We start from the raw sequence: 10,337 nt of genomic DNA, 5'->3' as shown, positions 1-10,337 counted from the left end.
TGTGACTGCTATCTTATACACTTGTCTGGTGTTTCTTCATTTGTGGGGACCACCGTAGCTGAGGGATAATCTCCACATTTACTGATACTGATATTACTCTTTGATTCACAATGTCAACAACACACCATATATTACATAGAGCTTATAACACTGGGCTACGTTTGCTTTCTACAGTTCACATCACTTCTTCTATCACATGTCAATCCAACCCTGTAACACTTGATATTCATTTGTTTTCAGCTGTAACAACCACTGCAGTATAATAACAGGCTACACCAGGCGTGTCTAAACTATTCCACAAAGGGCCATGTGGCTGCAGGTTTTAGGTCCAACCAATCAAGAGCACACCATTTGACCAATCAGCTGTCTGAAGACTGAGATCAGCTGATTAAATGAATCAAGTCTGGTGTGCTCCTGCTTGGTTGGAATGAAAACCTGTAGCCACATGGCCCTTTGTGGAATAGTTTGGACAACCCTGGCTATATAAACATCACATTGACTAGAACCAAGTTCAACTTATGTGGAAAAAAATATGATTTGGAGCCAGATACTCACAGATGTTGATATTTATGTAAATTATTGATGTTCTCCTTTAACTGTTGGTTATTATTTGGTCTAATGATTTTGGTTTTGTTGATTAGTTGCTTAATAATGATGATTTATCATTTCAGGCAGAAGAACAGCCATGTGATGCTGAGTCCGCTGACACTGAACTCTCCAGACAGAGTCCATCATCCTCCATCATGCAGGTAGGACTCCCTTTATTGTGTTTTGTGTTTCATTTTTAGTCAAATATGTACAACTTTGCTCTTGTGCACACTGTTTGGTTGAGTTTAGATCAGTGCAACATTGGTTTTACACATGCTGCTAAGCACAGTCTAGTTTCCTGATTCAGTTGGGACCAACCAGTCATTACTATGAATACTATGTTACACACTTGTCTGGTGTTTCTTCATTTGTGGGGACCACCGTAGCTGAGAGATAATCTCCACATTTACTGATACTGATATTACTCTTTCATTCACAATGTCAACAACACACCATATATTACATAGAGCCTATAACACTGGGCTACGTTTGCTTTCTATAGTTCACATCACTTCTATCACAGGTCAATCCAACCTAGTAACACTTGATATTGACTTGTTTTCAGCTGTAACAATCACTGCAGTATTATAACAGGCTACACACAAACGACACATTGGCTAGAACCAAGTTCAACTTATGTGTATAAAATATGACTTGGAGCCAGATACTCACAGATGTTGATATTTATGTTCTCCTTTAACTGTTGCTTATTATTTGGTCTAATGATTTTGGTTTTGTTGATTAGTTGCTTAATTATGATGATTTATCATTTCAGGCAGAACAGCCATGTGATGCTGAGTCCGCTGACACTGAACTCTCCAGACAGAGTCCATCATCCTCCATCATGCAGGTAGGACTCTCTTGTGCACACTGTTTGGTTGAGTTTAGATCAGTGCAACATTGGTTTTACACATGCTGCTAAGCAAAGTCTGGTTTCCTGATTCTGTTGGGACCAACCAGTCATTACTATGACTACAATGTTACACACTTGTCTGGTGTTTCTTCATTTGTGGGGACCACCGTAGCTGAGAGTAGGGATGTCCCGATACCACTTTTTCACTTCCGATACGATACCGATATTGCAGCCTTCAATATCGGCCCGATACCGATATTGATCCGATATTAGGGGTGGTGAAAAAAAAAACTAATTATTATATATATATATATATATATATATATATATATATATATTTATATATAATTATTTATATGTTTCAAATTCTAATACAAAGGAGAGTCCTCCTGTTGCTGACTGACAGGCTGCTGCTGTCATGTTCTTCTATGGGACAAACAGTAGTGAGCTTACTTTTGAACTGTGAAATATTAAAAAATAAACCTTATTTACAACTGTTATTGAATTACTGTAGGTACATCAATGTCAAACAAAAGGCAAAATCTTCTTGCTTCAAGGTTTTATTTGTCACTCCAAATTGAAGATTATAGCCTGCCTTACAGTAAAAATGGCATACATCAAATAAAAAGAGGAGTAAAGCAATATATTAAGCAGCAATATTTAAGCATCAAAGATGTTTAATCAAACCCACATAGTTTGAAACAACGTTCAAAACACACAGCCAGCGTCACAACTAAGCATAAAGCCCGCTAGCTTAATGCTAACGTATAATGTAAAACGCCATAGACAGGCTAACAGAAATTAGCATCGTTAATTTAATGCTGGCTTTTTAGCACTGTTACTCGCGCCCGGTGTGAACGCACCGTAACCTGACCGTAACACGGCACAACATGTGGACCAGCTGGTCTTCCTCCAGAAGAATCTGACCACTGACCTTTAGAGCAATATAGCGCATTTACCGTTGATTAGCGGGCAAGCGCGACCTGTCCATGCACCTGTGTCTGTGTGTGACACGCTGTTGTTATTGTGATCATGTGATCTCTGCATGCTGCAGCCGGCCGCTCTTCTTCTCTGGCAGGCGGCGCACCAACATTAAGGTGCATTAGCGCCACCTACTGTGTTAAAGCGTGAACGAGAGTCACCTATTCATATGGGACAGAAGTGCTGGAGCGGAATAATGGACTGCTTTTATCGGAGCGTTTATATCGGAGATTTTAGATGCAGTCCGATATAATCCGATATTCGTTTTTTTGGCTGATATCGGACATAAATCCGATATCAATATCGGATCGGGACATCCCTAGCTGAGAGATAATCTCCACAATTACTGATACTGGTATTACTCTTTCATTCACAATGTCAACAACACACCATATATTACATAGAGCCTATAACACTGGGCTACGTTTGCCCCCTGTGAAGGGTGGATGAGTCTGTAATTGCAACCACTGGATGGCCCTAGGCTCCTGATAAAGATCTGAAAGTTTAAGGCTGATAACTCAAAGCGCATAGACGCTATTAAATAATTGCTGTTGAAATATGTCTCCCGCAACAGGAGGCTTTAAACATGACCATTGCTTTTTGGCCATTTTGGACCTTTCTGAATGGAACAGAGTTCTGATTTTTGGCACAAACAATCTATTCCCCAGTCTGGACTAGAACCTAAAAGCTCAGCTTCCCAGCTTAAAATATTGGTGAGTTATTCCAGAAATTAGGGCTAAAATCATCAGATTTCACATGAAAAGTTGACCTTTGACCCCTGTGAAGGGTGGACGAGTCTGTAATTGCAAACACTGGATGGCTCTAGGCTCCTGATAAAGGTGTGAAAGTTTCAGGCTTATAACTCAAAGCGTGTGGAAGCTATTAAATAATTGCTGTTGAAATATGTCTCCCGCAATAGGAGGCTTTAAACATTACCATTGGTTTTTGGCCATTTTGGACCCTTCTGAATGGAACAGAGCTCTGATTTTTGGCACAAACAATCTATTCCCCAGTCTGGACTAGAACCTAAAAGCTCAGCTTCCCAGCTCAAAGTGTTGGTGAGTTATTCCAGAAATTAGGGCTAAAATCATCAGATTTCACATGAAAAGTTAACAAATAGTTCACATCACTTCTTCCATCACAGGTCAATCCAACCCTGTAACACTTGATATTCATTTGTTTTCAGCTGTAACAATAACTGCAGTATTATAACAGGCTACGTCACATTGACTAGAACCAAGTTCAATTTATTTGGAAAAATTATGATTTGGAGCCAGATACTCACAGATGTTGATATTTATGTAAATTATTGATGTTCTCCTTTAACGGTTGCTTATTATTTGGTCTAATGATTTTGGTTTTGTTGATTAGTTGCTTAATAATGATGATTTATCATTTCAGGCAGAAGAACAGCCATGTGATGCTGAGTCCGCTGACACTGAACTCTCCAGACAGAGTCCATCATCCTCCATCATGCAGGTAGGACTCATTTTATTGTGTTTTGTGTTTCATTTTTAGTCAAATATGTACAACTTTGCTCCTGTGCACACTGTTTGGTTGAGTTTAGATCAGTGCAACATTGGTTTTACACATGCTGCTAAGCACAGTCTGGTTTCCTGATTCAGTTGGGACCAACCAGTCATTACTATGAATACTATGTTACACACTTGTCTGGTGTTTCTTTATTTGGGGGGACCACCGTAGCTGAGAGATAATCTCCACATTTACTGATACTGATATTACTCTTTCATTCACAATGTCAACAACACACCATATATTACATAGAGCCTATAACACTGGGCTACGTTTGCTTTCTATAGTTCACATCACTTCTATCACAGGTCAATCCAACCTTGTAATACTTGATATTCACTTGTTTTCAGCTGTAACAATCACTGCAGTATTATAACAGGCTACACAAACGTCACATTGACTAGAACCAAGTTCAATTTATGTGGAGAAAATATGATTTGGAGCCAGATACTCACAGATGTTGATATTTATGTTGGGACCAACCAGTCATTACTATGACTACTATGTTACACACTTGTCTGGTGTTTCTTTATTTGGGGGGACCACCGTAGCTGATTCAGTTGGGACCAACCAGTCATTACTATGACTACTATGTTACACACTTGTCTGGTGTTTCTTTATTTGGGGGGACCATCGTAGCTGAGAGATAATCTCCACATTTACTGATACTGACATTACTCTTTCATTCACAATGTCAACAACACACCATATATTACATAGAGCTTATAACACTGGGCTACTTTTGCTTTCTATAGTTCACATCACTTCTTCTATCACAGGTCAATCAAACCCTGTAACACTTGATATTCATTTGTTTTCAGCTGTAACAATCACTGCAGTATTATAACTAGAACCAAGTTCAACTTATCGAGGGCTTGGAGCCAGAGGGGCGTAAGTGGCACTTTGGGCGAAAATGAGTTCTATATATCAAAAGAAAGGTCTTGATGAGCTCTATCCAATGGTGCCAATGGGCCTATCTGAGATCAAACTGTATTGAATAAAGCAACAAAACAATAAAGACCTAACACAAAAGTGTGGAGCCAGAAGGGCGTAAGTGGACTTACGCCCTTCTGGCCCTGAAAAATACATGTAAATCCATGTAGGACCCACATGTTTGTTCAGAGCCAGAAGGGCGTAAGCGTAGTTGTTGCCCTTAAACAGCATTGAAAATGGCTGAGAAAACTGCAGACATGGAACTGTCTGTGGCAGAAAATATTTTGATGAATATTATGAAACAAACTGATTAATCCTATATTGAAGAAGTTGAAGATGAGTCAGAGTTGTTTTTGAATGTATGTCCTCGCAAGAGTGATGACAGTAAGACAGAATCATGCCTTGAGAGCCTTACTGGGGTCATCCCTATGTTCTCCGGGTCCTATGTAGCTGTTTTGTGTGTGACTGGGGAACATAAAACCCTTTTTTAGAAAAAGGGTTTTATGTTCCCCACTTTTCCCCAAAAGGACCCGGGGAACATGCCATTTTTGGTCCCATACCTGCAGTGGAGTTGTGACTTTGCAGATTTTTGCCTATTTTGGAGTGAGAAGTTGAGTTGTGACTTTGAGTGAGAAGTGTAATTGTCCCATTGGTTGGGTTTAGGCAATAAAGACAGGAGTTGGTTAAGTTTAATACAGTAAAAAGACCAGGTAGAGGCTAGACAGGCCAGATAGATAGAGAGAGTCCAGATAAGTAGAGAGAGTCAATTGATCGGCAACAGCGGGGAACATAGGATCCTTTTGAAATAATTAATGAATGAGTTAAATGAAAATTAATTACTTATTCAAGTGTTATTCAAGTGTTAATTATTCAATCAATTCAATGCATTGTTCAGCAGATACGCCCAATATGTCCATAGAAGACTTGGAAATGTTTGGTGCCAAAAGGGCGTATCTGACGTTTTTGCCATATTTTTTTGATTTTAAAATGTTTTAGAACATGTTCATTGTGTTAATATGCCATAAGCTTCTTACATAAATACTCATTCATATAAGTATGTCAGTGGTTGCAATGTTGTGGTTTAAGGTTAATGAATACAGTTGATTGAAGTGTGGTCAAAATTTTGTTTTGTCTCTCCTGTAAAGTTTGTCAAAAGCCACTTACGCCCCTCTGGCTCCAAGCCCTCGTTATGTGGAAAAAATATGATTTGGAGCCAGATACTCACAGATGTTGATATTTATGTAAATTATTGATGTTCTCCTTTAACGGTTGCTTATTATTTGGTCTAATGATTTTGGTTTTGTTGATTAGTTGCTTAATAATGATGATTTATCATTTCAGGCAGAAGAACAGCCATGTGATGCTGAGTCCGCTGACACTGAACTCTCCAGACAGAGTCCATCATCCTCCATCATGCAGGTAGGACTCACTTTATTGTGTTTTGTGTTTCATTTTTAGTCAAATATGTACAACTTTGCTCTTGTGCACACTGTTTGGTTGAGTTTAGATCAGTGCAACATTGGTTTTACACATGCTGCTAAGCACAGTCTGGTTTCCTGATTCAGTTGGGAACAACCAGTCATTACTATGAATACTATGTTACACACTTGTCTGGTGTTTCTTTATTTGGGGGGACCATTGTAGCTGATTCAGTTGGGACCAACCAGTCATTACTGTGACTGCTATCTTATACACTTGTCTGGTGTTTCTTCATTTCTGGGGACCACCGTAGCTGAGAGATAATCTCCACATTTACTGATACTGATATTACTCTTTCATTCACAATGTCAACAACACACCATATATTACATAGAGCCTATAACACTGGGCTACGTTTGCTTTCTATAGTTCACATCACTTCTATCACAGGTCAATCCAACCCTGTAACACTTGATATTCACTTGTTTTCAGCTGTAACAATCACTGCAGTATTATAACAGGCTACACACAAACGACACATTGACTAGAACCAAGTTCAACTTATGTGGAAAAAATATGACTTGGAGCCAGATACTCACAGATGTTGATATTTATGTAAATTATTTATGTTCTCCTTTAAAGGTTGCTTATTATTTGGTCTAATGATTTTGGTTTTGTTGATTAGTTGCAATGATGATTTATCATTTCAGGCAGAACAGTCATGTGATGCTGAGTCCGCTGACACTGAACTCTCCAGACAGAGTCCATCATCCTCCATCATGCAGGTAGGACTCACTTTATTGTGTTTTGTGTTTCATTTTTAGTCAAATATGTACAACTTTGCTCTTGTGCACACTGTTTGGTTGAGTTTAGATCAGTGCAACATTGGTTTTACACATGCTGTTAAGCACAGTCTGGTTTCCTGATTCAGTTGGGACCAACCAGTCATTACTATGACTACTATGTTACACACTTGTCTGGTGTTTCTTTATTTGGGGGGACCACCGTAGCTGATTCAGTTGGGACCAACCAGTCATTCCTATGACTACTATGTTACACACTTGTCTGGTGTTTCTTTATTTGGGGGGACCATCGTAGCTGATTCAGTAGGGACCAACCAGTCATTACTGTGACTGCTATCTTACACACTTGTCTGGTGTTTCTTCATTTCTGGGGACCACCGTAGCTGAGAGATAATCTCCACATTTACTGATACTGATATTACTCTTTCATTCACAATGTCAACAACACACCATATATTACATAGAGCTTATAACACTGGGCTACTTTTGCTTTCTATAGTTCACATCACTTCTTCTATCGCAGGTCAATCAAACCCTGTAACACTTGATATTCATTTGTTTTCAGCTGTAACAATCACTGCAGTATTATAACTAGAACCAAGTTCAACTTATGTGGAAAAAATATGATTTGGAGCCAGATACTCACAGATGTTGATATTTATGTAAATTATTGATGTTCTCCTTTAACGGTTGCTTATTATTTGGTCTAATGATTTTGGTTTTGTTGATTAGTTGCTTAATAATGATGATTTATCATTTCAGGCAGAAGAACAGCCATGTGATGCTGAGTCCGCTGACACTGAACTCTCCAGACAGAGTCCATCATCCTCCATCATGCAGGTATGACTCACTTTATTGTGTTTTGTGTTTCATTTTTAGTCAAATATGTACAACTTTGCTCTTGTGCACACTGTTTGGTTGAGTTTAGATCAGTGCAACATTGGTTTTACACATGCTGCAAGCACAGTCTGGTTTCCTGATTCAGTTGGGACCAACCAGTCATTACTATGACTACTATGTTACACACTTGTCTGGTGTTTCTTTATTTGGGGGGACCACCGTAGCTGATTCAGTTGGGACCAATCAGTCATTACTACGACTACTATGTTACACACTTGTCTGGTGTTTCTTTATTTGGGGGGACCATCGTAGCTGATTCAGTAGGGACCAACCAGTCATTACTGTGACTGCTATCTTACACACTTGTCTGGTGTTTCTTCATTTGTGGGGACCACCGTAGCTGAGAGATAATCTCCACATTTACTGATACTGATATTACTCTTTGATTCACAATGTCAACAACACACCATATATTACATAGAGCTTATAACACTGGGCTACTTTTGCTTTCTATAGTTCACATCACTTCTTCTATCGCAGGTCAATCAAACCCTGTAACACTTGATATTCATTTGTTTTCAGCTGTAACAATCACTGCAGTATTATAACTAGAACCAAGTTCAACTTATGTGGAAAAAATGTGATTTGGAGCCAGATACTCACAGATGTTGATATTTATGTAAATTATTGATGTTCTCCTTTAACGGTTGCTTATTATTTGGTCTAATGATTTTGGTTTTGTTGATTAGTTGCTTAATAATGATGATTTATCATTTCAGGCAGAAGAACAGCCATGTGATGCTGAGTCCGCTGACACTGAACTCTCCAGACAGAGTCCATCATCCTCCATCATGCAGGTAGGACTCACTTTATTGTGTTTTGTGTTTCATTTTTAGTCAAATATGTACAACTTTGCTCTTGTGCACACTGTTTGGTTGAGTTTAGATCAGTGCAACATTGGTTTTACACATGCTGCAAGCACAGTCTGGTTTCCTGATTCAGTTGGGACCAACCAGTCATTACTATGACTACTATGTTACACACTTGTCTGGTGTTTCTTTATTTGGGGGGACCATCGTAGCTGATTCAGTTGGGACCAACCAGTCAACCAGGAAATATGGAGGGAAAGAAGGTAGGAACGACAGATGGAAGAAAGGGAAGAAGAACAGATGGTAGGAAGAAGGGAAGGAAGGAACAAATAAAGGATAAAAGGGAGTAGGAAGGACAGATGGAAGGGCATGAGGAAGAAGGGGAGGAAGGGCAGGAGGAAGAAAGAGCGGTTAAAAGGAAGAAAGAGGTTAAAAGGGCAGAAGGAAGTCAGGTCAGGGAGGAAGGACAGAAGGGAAGAAGGGCAGATGGAAGGGAAGAAGGACAGAAGGAAGACAGGGAGGAAGGACAGAAGGAAGACAGGGAGGAAGGATAGATGGAAGGAAGGAAAGGACAGAAGAAAGAAAGGATAAAAGGACAGATGGAAGGAAGGAAAGGACAGAAGAAAGAAAGGATAAAAGGACAGATGGAAGGAAGAAAGGACTGAAGAAAGAAAGGGAGGAAGGAAGGAAGGACCAAAGAAATGATAAAAGGAAGTAGGAAGGACAGAAGGAAGAAAGGGAGGAAGGACAGATGGAAGGAAGAAAGTGGGCCGGATTGCACCCCTTGGTGGGCCGGTTCTGGCCCACGGGCCGCATGTTTGACACCTGCCACATCTGGTTCCCTCCTACTTGCATGTCAGTAATTTGTTGTTGTTTTTTTTTGTCTTTCGTTTTTAGAAACTTCTGTCACAACAGAGGAAAGTGAGACAGCAGGGTCAGATGTGAGCCACAGAAAAATAGTATCACAACAGGATCCTCACAAACCTCTGACGAGGTTGAAAGGTAAAGTTTTTAAAATTTGAATTTCAAGATTGGCTGCCAAAAAATAAGTAAATTAACGAGAGCTACTTTGTTTGTGTTGTGTGTTGGTGTATAGGGCGACAACCTAACAAAAAAAGGATGTGGGAGAAGGATGAGGTCGCTGCCGTGGAAAGGCACATGATGTCCTTCATAGAGTCATGTCGGGTTCCTGGAAAAAGGGACTGTGACAAGTGCCTTGACAGTGAAAGAAAAGCCCTTCGAAATAGAAACTGGCTAAGTCTTAAGTTTTACGTTAAAAATCGCATCACAGCACTGAAAAAAAAAAAGTAGAGTTTAACCCTTAAAAAGGAAGGGAAGGAGGGAGGAAGAAGGAGGGAAGGAGGGAGGGAGGGAAGGAGGGAGGAAGAAGGATTGAAGGAGGGAGGGAGGGAAGGAGGGAGGAAGAGGGATGGAAGGAGGGAGGAAGGGAAGGAGGGAGGAAGAAGGATGGGCGGGAGGGAGGGAGGGAAGAAGAAGAACAGATGAAGGAAGGAAGGA

The sequence above is a fragment of the Trachurus japonicus genome, chromosome 19 (assembly GCF_045865225.1).
Source record: "Trachurus japonicus isolate A0001 chromosome 19, Traja_1.0".
Taxonomy (NCBI): Eukaryota; Metazoa; Chordata; class Actinopteri; order Carangiformes; family Carangidae; genus Trachurus; species Trachurus japonicus.
This window is presented reverse-complemented; position numbering follows the sequence as displayed.